Source organism: Tupaia chinensis, unplaced genomic scaffold (genome assembly GCF_000334495.1).
Source record: "Tupaia chinensis unplaced genomic scaffold, TupChi_1.0 Scaffold000060_1, whole genome shotgun sequence".
NCBI lineage: Eukaryota > Metazoa > Chordata > Mammalia > Scandentia > Tupaiidae > Tupaia > Tupaia belangeri.
In genome coordinates, this window is record NW_006159518.1 from 1,260,237 (window position 1) to 1,268,360 (window position 8,124).

Here is an 8,124-nt window from a genome sequence, read left to right on the forward strand (position 1 = left end):
CACTCTGGGAGTGTGTGCAGCCATGCCTAAGATCCCAAGAGGAGAATGGAAGAGAAGGGATTATGGCATGGTCATCCCCCCTGGGGGGTGATTTCTCACTGTCTCTTTGTCTCTCTTTGTCTATCTTGCGAGCGCACATGCCCTATAGCAAAAACCTCTTAAAAAAAGAATTGTTCCACTTTTCATTTCTCTATGTCATGATAAAGTAGTATATCACAAAAAGGAATATTTGACTAATAAATAAGAAAAAGAAAAAAGAAACTCTAGAGATTCAGTTGTGATACCATCAGGGTGTAGGACTGAAAGACCTGGTCCAGTAGACCCTTAGAAACGATGTATCAGATGTGGAGCTCCTGAGAGGACATTTCAGTGATTATTTGCATGAAAAGATTTCAGCTAGGCCAGTCCCATACCATAGTGGTTAAGGGTGCATTAGGAACTAGATCCCCCATGACCAACTGCAGTTTCAATCTGCCCCAGGGACTTGAAAAACACTTTGGGGCTCATGTGCATATTTGCTCACAACTCTGATGACAAGAAGAATTGATGAGAAAAGTATTGCAGTGTGCCCATAGCCCTTTGAGCGGTGCGTGCGTACATGCATGCGTGCATGCGTGCTTGCTTGCTTGCTTGCTTGCTTGCTTTCTGGCATGCAAAGTCACACACCCTCTGGCAAAAACCATAAATCAAACCTCTGGTGACCAGGGACGTATCTTAAAATAATGCACTCTGATATCTAGATATCCTACTTTAACTTTTTTATAAAGTAAAAAACACGTCTCTAAACACTCTTAATGTAATATAATTGTACATTCCCTTTCATTTATTTGAATGGTAAATGACAATATTGAAAAGTCATAAAATTAAAATATCAACCCTTTTCTTTTATGTGTACTTGTATCTAAATGAAGTCTACCATGCCTCAGGGCCTATGCTCAGTGTGATATTTTTGTTAAGGTTCTGTCTATAGCCAACACTACATACTTCGACACTAAGATTCTGAAAGAATTTATTTTTTTTTTCAATTTCAATTGCATTTTATGCACTTAGAAATATGTTTTCCAGAAGGAAAGAGAAATAATTTTTTTATTTGTACTTTTCACTTACTACTTGATTTTTCATGAGTAAACCTCAAAAGAGTTTGTTTTCCTATTAAAAATCTCATACGAATCTGTCTTCACTGTAAACTGCAAACAGAGGATAGAAGGCGCCAAGTAACCTAGCAACCATATAAATTCCATCCACATTTCTGGTCTGTGCTTTGGTTCTACAGGAAAGACCATTCAATCCAGAAATAGACAAGACAGAGCTAAAACCTCCATGAAAATACTGGAGAATTAACAGCAAGAGGTGCATTAGACAACATGGTTTGGCTTTTTTGTAAGCTCCCTGGGTTTCGTTTTCAGTAAGAAGACCTAGTCACTGGAAGAAGAGTTGCCATTTACTGAAAGAGTGAGTTTAAGAAGCAGAGGGAATTAAATTCAGTTTCTGACAATGCTGAGTTCAAAACACCTTAATGGGTGCTTTCTCTGAGAGGAGGATTACAATCTGGCAGGTGATTTTCAGACAAGGAGAGGGATGGAGGAAAAGAAATAAAATGTCTGAGTTCGAAGGCATGCCAATGGTCAGAGATCTAAAGATGAGGATAAATGAGCTAGGAGACTGCAAAAGAGAGGTCAGTGATAGGGGAGGGACATGCTGGAGGACGTCAAATAAATGAAGCATAAAAAGAGGAGTGATCAACTGTGTCAAGTAGGGCTCTTAGGGAGACAAGATGACAATACTGACTCAGGAAGCATGGAAGTCCTGGGGACATTCCAGGGTACCAGATTAGTGCTGGGCACAAAAGCTGAGGAGGGAGCTTTCCAGGGTGACCTGCAGACACACATAGCCCTCTGGCTTTTCCTGTGAGTCTGGGAAAGGTAATTAACATAATAGAGTCAATCTTGCACTGCCTTTAATTTTGTGATTCTGGACATTTAGAATTAAAATGTTAAGCTATATAATCTTTACCTTCCATTGGGACTTTTTTTATACCCTATAATTCCCCTTGAATTAATATGTTTTTCCAAATTCGACAGTATGTTCCTAACTTTTAGATATATGTGTATGTACAGAGAGACAGCTATAGGGACCCCAGATTTCAGCTAGCCAGATCAGGAGCACAGGGATGCAAAATCAGCCCTCCCATGGGGGTCATCTTTGCAGAATGTCGCATTACTCCTTCCCCACCACCTAGCTCCTTATTGTTAATATTTAAATCTGCCCACTTTCTGTTTTCTTCCTTTCTTTTTTTTCTCTTTCAGTCTCTCTTTCAGTTAAGGAGAAGAGGACAGCTACTATTAGTAAGTATTCTAAATGAGCTAATCTCATCCTCAAAATGTTACATTTAAAAAAAATGGAAAAATTTAAAACTTTGGAAGTGAGGAATAATTCTACAATTTCTATTCAGCATGTTTTCTATAATATTGTAAAAATGAATAGCCCTCCTTGCATTTAACATCCCTATCTTGTTTTAGGCATTCTTTTATACAGATACGGCAGCAGATAACATTTTTTAATCAAACACATGCTTGCTTTGTAGGACAGCTTTAATGCCATCTACTGAATAATTTTACATTCATGAAAAATGAATGCTTTGGGTATGCAGGAAATCTGTTAAAAGTGAATAAACGAAGAACTAGCTATTTCTTTAATTTGTTCCAAAACTGAGTGAAACTTTTTATAGTGATGGAGGGATAGGTATTAACTATAGATGGTCTCAGATTACAATGTCACTCTGTTAGCCTTTATGTTCCGTTTTCACTGAGAAAACATTTAGAAACACTTTATTGGCTATTAATTCTTAAAAGTCATGACAAAACATAGATTCAAGATGAAATCATCCTGAAGTGGGTCCATAATTTATATTAGGATCAACTCTTGAGTTGTGCAACTTCTATAGGTTTGAAAATGCATGAATCAGACCCCATAGCATAGCAGTTAAGTGTTGTACTTAAAAAGCAGATCCCACATGCTCGACTGTGGTTCAAATCCTGGCCCAAGTGACTTGAAAAACACTCTGTGTGTGTGTGCCAAAAATCCTGAAGGAATGGGAAAATGGAGGGGAAAGGACTGCAGCATGACCATGCTTTACTGGGGGTAGGGAGTGTCCTTTCTCTCTCTCTCGCTCTCACTCTCTCTCTCTCTCTGATCAGAGCACTTGCCTGATGGCAATGAAAGAAATAAAAATTATTATAAAAAAGAAAAATGTTTAACATCATGTAAGCCACCATTATAATATCATACAAGAATAATTTCTTCTTACTATTTTTTTTAAGAGATTTTGCTATAGGGCCCATGTACTTACTGGAGAGACAGAAAACAAAAAAATCACTCCCAGCAGGGATAACCAAACTGAAATCTCTTCTCCTCCAATCTCCTCTCGGGATCTTGAGCACGAACACACATGAGCCCAGGGTATTTCAAGCCTCCAGGTCCAGGACTCGAACCACAGTCAGCCATGTGGAAGTCCAGTGATATAACCATTATGCCATCTGCTGATCCCATATGGAATAATTTCATTCCCTTAAAAACCTGCTGCATGCTATCTTTTCATTCCTCTATTTTCTTTTTGAAGTAGTTTATCAAGGTTTTTTTTTTTATAAAAATGATCTCTCACATCACACTATCAGTGATGTTTCATTACTCAAGAGGTGTTTTAATATCCCTTGGATGGGGACCAGCAGTTGGCGTAATGGCTATATCACCAGACTCCCATGTAGTCGACCATGGTTCGAGTCCTGGACCTGGTGGCTTAAACTCACGCCAGGTACGTGTGTGTGTGTGTGTGTGTGTGTGTGTGTGTGTGTGCCCAAGACCCCGAGAGGAGAATGAAGGAGAAGGGAATGCAGCGTGGCCATCCACCCAGGAGGTGATTTCTCACTTTCTGTCTCTCTGTCTCTCTCTGTCTTTCTGGCGAGTACACATGCCCAATAGCAAAAACCTCTAAAAAATAATCCCTTGGAAAGGGACAACTGTCTGGCTGGTCCACTGGTTGTCAGACTATCACTCTATACATGGTAAAATTGCCAGCTTTCTTTTCAATGTTACTAAGATAGAATTTGAAAATTGTGGCTAGCAAGTGAAAAGGTGACTATATATGGGTCTTATACCTAAGGGCAAACAGCAGTAGTAATGGTGAAATACATACAATACTCAGTGGAAACATGCCAAAGTTAGCATGCTAAATTCACAGAAACACCAAAGAAAGGCAACAGCATCACTGAAGCCAGGTTAAGTTCCAAATCAAATTCTGATTTCTTTTTACAAAGTTCTCTCAAAGAGTGGATCTGTTCCTGAGACAGGTTCAAGTTTCCTTTCTTCTTAAGGAGCTTAAGTTACAATCATTTGCTACAATTGTATTCAGGAAAGATGTTGCTTTTTATAAGATGTGTAGGTCTAAATAGGATGGAAAGGCAGATCAGTAGTTCAGAGACCTTGCAGTTCACCAAATGACTCAAGCTTGGGGTACTATGTGTCTTGCATTTTAAGCATCATACTTACAGAACGACCTGGGGAAAAAGAATGAGCTGAAATATTCGGGTTGGAAAAGATCAATATAACTCGAACTTTTCAGACTGATGCAAAATTAAGAGCATGGAGGAGACACAGTGAAGTGAAATTGAAAAAATATATATTATTTGGGGCTAAATCTGTGGTGTGGTGGTTAAAGCAGCCAGATCATACATAGCTGACCATGTGGTCCTGGATCCAGGAGCTTGAGAAATATGCAGGGCAAATGTACATGCGTACCCAAACTCCCAACAGGAGGGAGAGATGTAGAAGGGATTGCAGAGTGTTTCCTATCGGGGTTCCTTTCTTCCCTCCTTCTTCTTTCTCTCTCTTTCTCTTTCTGTCTTTCTCTGGCAAGCACACACATCCTTTAGCATGAAAAAAATTAAAATACAATAAAAAAAAGAGAAGAGGAGGAAGAGGAAGAAAATAAGATCTTTAGAACCAGAGTTAAATTCAAATCTAACTCCAACCACTTAGTAGTTGCTGTGTGACCTTGCCTACTTTATGAAATCTTAAGATCTCCAAATTTCCTCATCTATAAAATGAAGGAAATAATTATTTTGATAATTAAGTTAGATCAACTATACAAAGGATTTGGCTCCCAGGGAGGTTACGAGAAAAATTTGAACTACTATTTCTTTTTTCGAAATGAAAAATAATTTGTTACCATGTAGCCTATGAAATAAATGTGTGTGTTTTTTAATTGAAGTCCTTTTCTTTAAAAAAAAAAAAAAGCTTTGTATTATCTCTTTTATAGCACAGTGTGCTTTGTGTTGAGATGATAGTTCATTGTGGCTCGATGAAAAATGTCTGTACATTATTAATGTGATTGAATTATTCTATTGCAATAAATAGCCTGTAGAGAAATAACAATTTGTTTCTCACTAGCACAAATGAGTTTCACGTCAGAAACTTGAACTATCTGCTGAATGTTTTGAGAAGGGCCTTTGAAATAAATGATGAGGAGGCCAGTACAGTAACTTTCTAAGCCAACGAGAAGGAAGATTTAGAGCACACATGATTATCCTTTTGGAAAAGCAAAAGCAAGCCAGTAGCCAGCATTTAGAGCACACATGATTATCCTTTTGGAAAAGCAAAAGCCAGCCAGTATCAAATCCCATTTTAGCCAGCTTGTGTTTCTTAGAGCTCAACCTTAAGTCCTCATGAAAGGAAAATGACAAAAGAGATCTGCCCAAAGCACAGAGAAACAGTGGGCAGCAGGTGGCATGGTGGCTGAGGTGTTACACTCTCACATGCCCACCATGGTTCACACATGATTATCCTTTTGGAAAAGCAAAAGCCAGCCAGTATCAAATCCCATTTTAGCCAGCTTGTGTTTCTTAGAGCTCAACCTTAAGTCCTCATGAAAGGAAAATGACAAAAGAGATCTGCCCAAAGCACAGAGAAACAGTGGGCAGCAGGTGGCATGGTGGCTGAGGTGTTACACTCTCACATGCCCACCATGGTTCAAGTCCTTGATCTGTTGATTTGCTTTCTCGTGCTCTCTTTCTTACACTCTCTGTCTCTGATCAAATTCAAAATAAATAATAACAACAAATGAAAATAAAGAAATCTTTACCAAAAAAAAAAGCACAGAGAAACATGAGCCAGACCCACATGGAGCCACTTATTGTTGTTATTATTATTATTATTCTTTCTATCCCTTGTTCTTCATGAGAATTGTTGCCAAACATTAATTTCTCACATCGACCGTGGAAGTTTAGGAAAAGATTAGTGGATCAAAGAGACTCCGCAGATAAAAATAAACTTTTTTTCCTCATGTAGCACCAAATGTCTTACATAAAATGAACAAAGATAGCTAAGAGGAAAACATTTATTATGTATTAACCAGAGTGCCCCAAAACAGCAACTTTCATTTTTAACAAGTCCTTTGACTTTATCAAAGCATGCTTTAACACTATTGCAAACTCTCTCTAATTTTAATTTAACTGTTATGGTATTGCTTGTTATTAATTTGTGATTTATGAGCCCCTAAATCCAACATTTTCTGTACAGGGGCAAGTACTATTGGCAAATTAACACTTCACCAGAGTCTGCCCATAGCAATAACTGATCAATTATTTAGAATTTTTCTCATGGTCATTCTTGCTTTTCTGACTTTAATAGATCTTAATCAAACACAATAACGATACAAGTTGAGAATTGCAGATTTAAGACAACTAAATGAGACACATTACAGCCAAGCCCTCCTGAACCACATGCTCCCGTTTCTTACTGTAACTGTAGCTTCTGATCACTGTGGTGACAGAGAAAGACCAGCTCAATCACAGAGAGCCACGAAACATGGCAGAGAACAAAGAAGATGAATGGGAGGCAGATTCTTGGTCAAAACTAGAGCAGATATTCTTTCTGTTTTCCATCATTAGCAATTGAAACTATGGCCCAATGTTGGGACTTTAAAATAGACATTTCATCATTCATCGAATAAACAAATCATTACTGAGCACCTACAGTGTACCAAGACTGTGGAGAGGACTGAGGGTGCAGCAATGAACAAAAGAGATGAGGTCCCCGCTCTCAGAGAGTTTACGTTCTAATGGAGCTGAGAAGAAATACCTACGTACAAAACATGCTTCAGGGAATAGAAAGTTCTAAGACAAATGAAAAAGGAAGGACTCAAAATGATAGAATGTGCTTTTAGTTTAGATAAGGTGATCAGGAAGGCCTCTTTGAAGACTTTTGCAAGCCCCAAGGTAAGAAAGGGAGACATAAATGATATATTTGAGGGAAAATTCGGGGCAGAGGGAATAGCAAAGGCTGGGATGCAGAGGTAGGATCGTTCTGGGGTATAATAAGACCATCTGAAAGGCCAAGAAAGCGTGGCCAAGTGAGCAAATGGAGAGTGACTGTAGGTATTACAGTCCTACCTACCAGACACCTATGACCCATGGCAAGAGTGTTGATTTTCCTGTGACTGAGATGCAAAGCCTTGGAGGACTGTGAGCAGGCAGTGATGGGCTGATTCTGAGATTAAAGAGGTGTTTAGTCGCTGTATAGAGAACAGCCCATTGGAAAGTGAGAAGGAAGGCCAGGAAACGAGGTGGGAGGCTAGACCATAGATCTTTGATGACTGGGATGCAGCAATAGCAGTGATTTGGGTTAGAAAGGTCAGAGTGGGGATATATATATATTTTGGGGGGGGGGGTGTTTTACTATAAGGAGCGTGCACTCACCAGACAGACAGAGAGAGACAGAGAGATAGAAAGTGAGAAATCACCCCCCAGCAGGGATGTCCACACCACAATCCCTTCTCCTCCATTCTCCTCTTGGGATCTTGGGTACGCACGCACACGCGCCCGGTGTGAGTTTTAAGCCATCGGGTCTGGGACATGAACCACGGTCGGCTACATGGGAGTCCAGAGACATAGCCATTACACTAACTGCTGGTCCCAGAGTGGGGATATATTTTGAAAGTAGAGCCAATAGAAATGAGAAGAGAAAAGTCAGGATGACTCTAATTTTTTATTTTATTTTATTTATTTTTTTGACCAGCTTAATTATAACAATGGGGAAGCCATTTACTGAAACAGGGGTTACAGGGAAGGA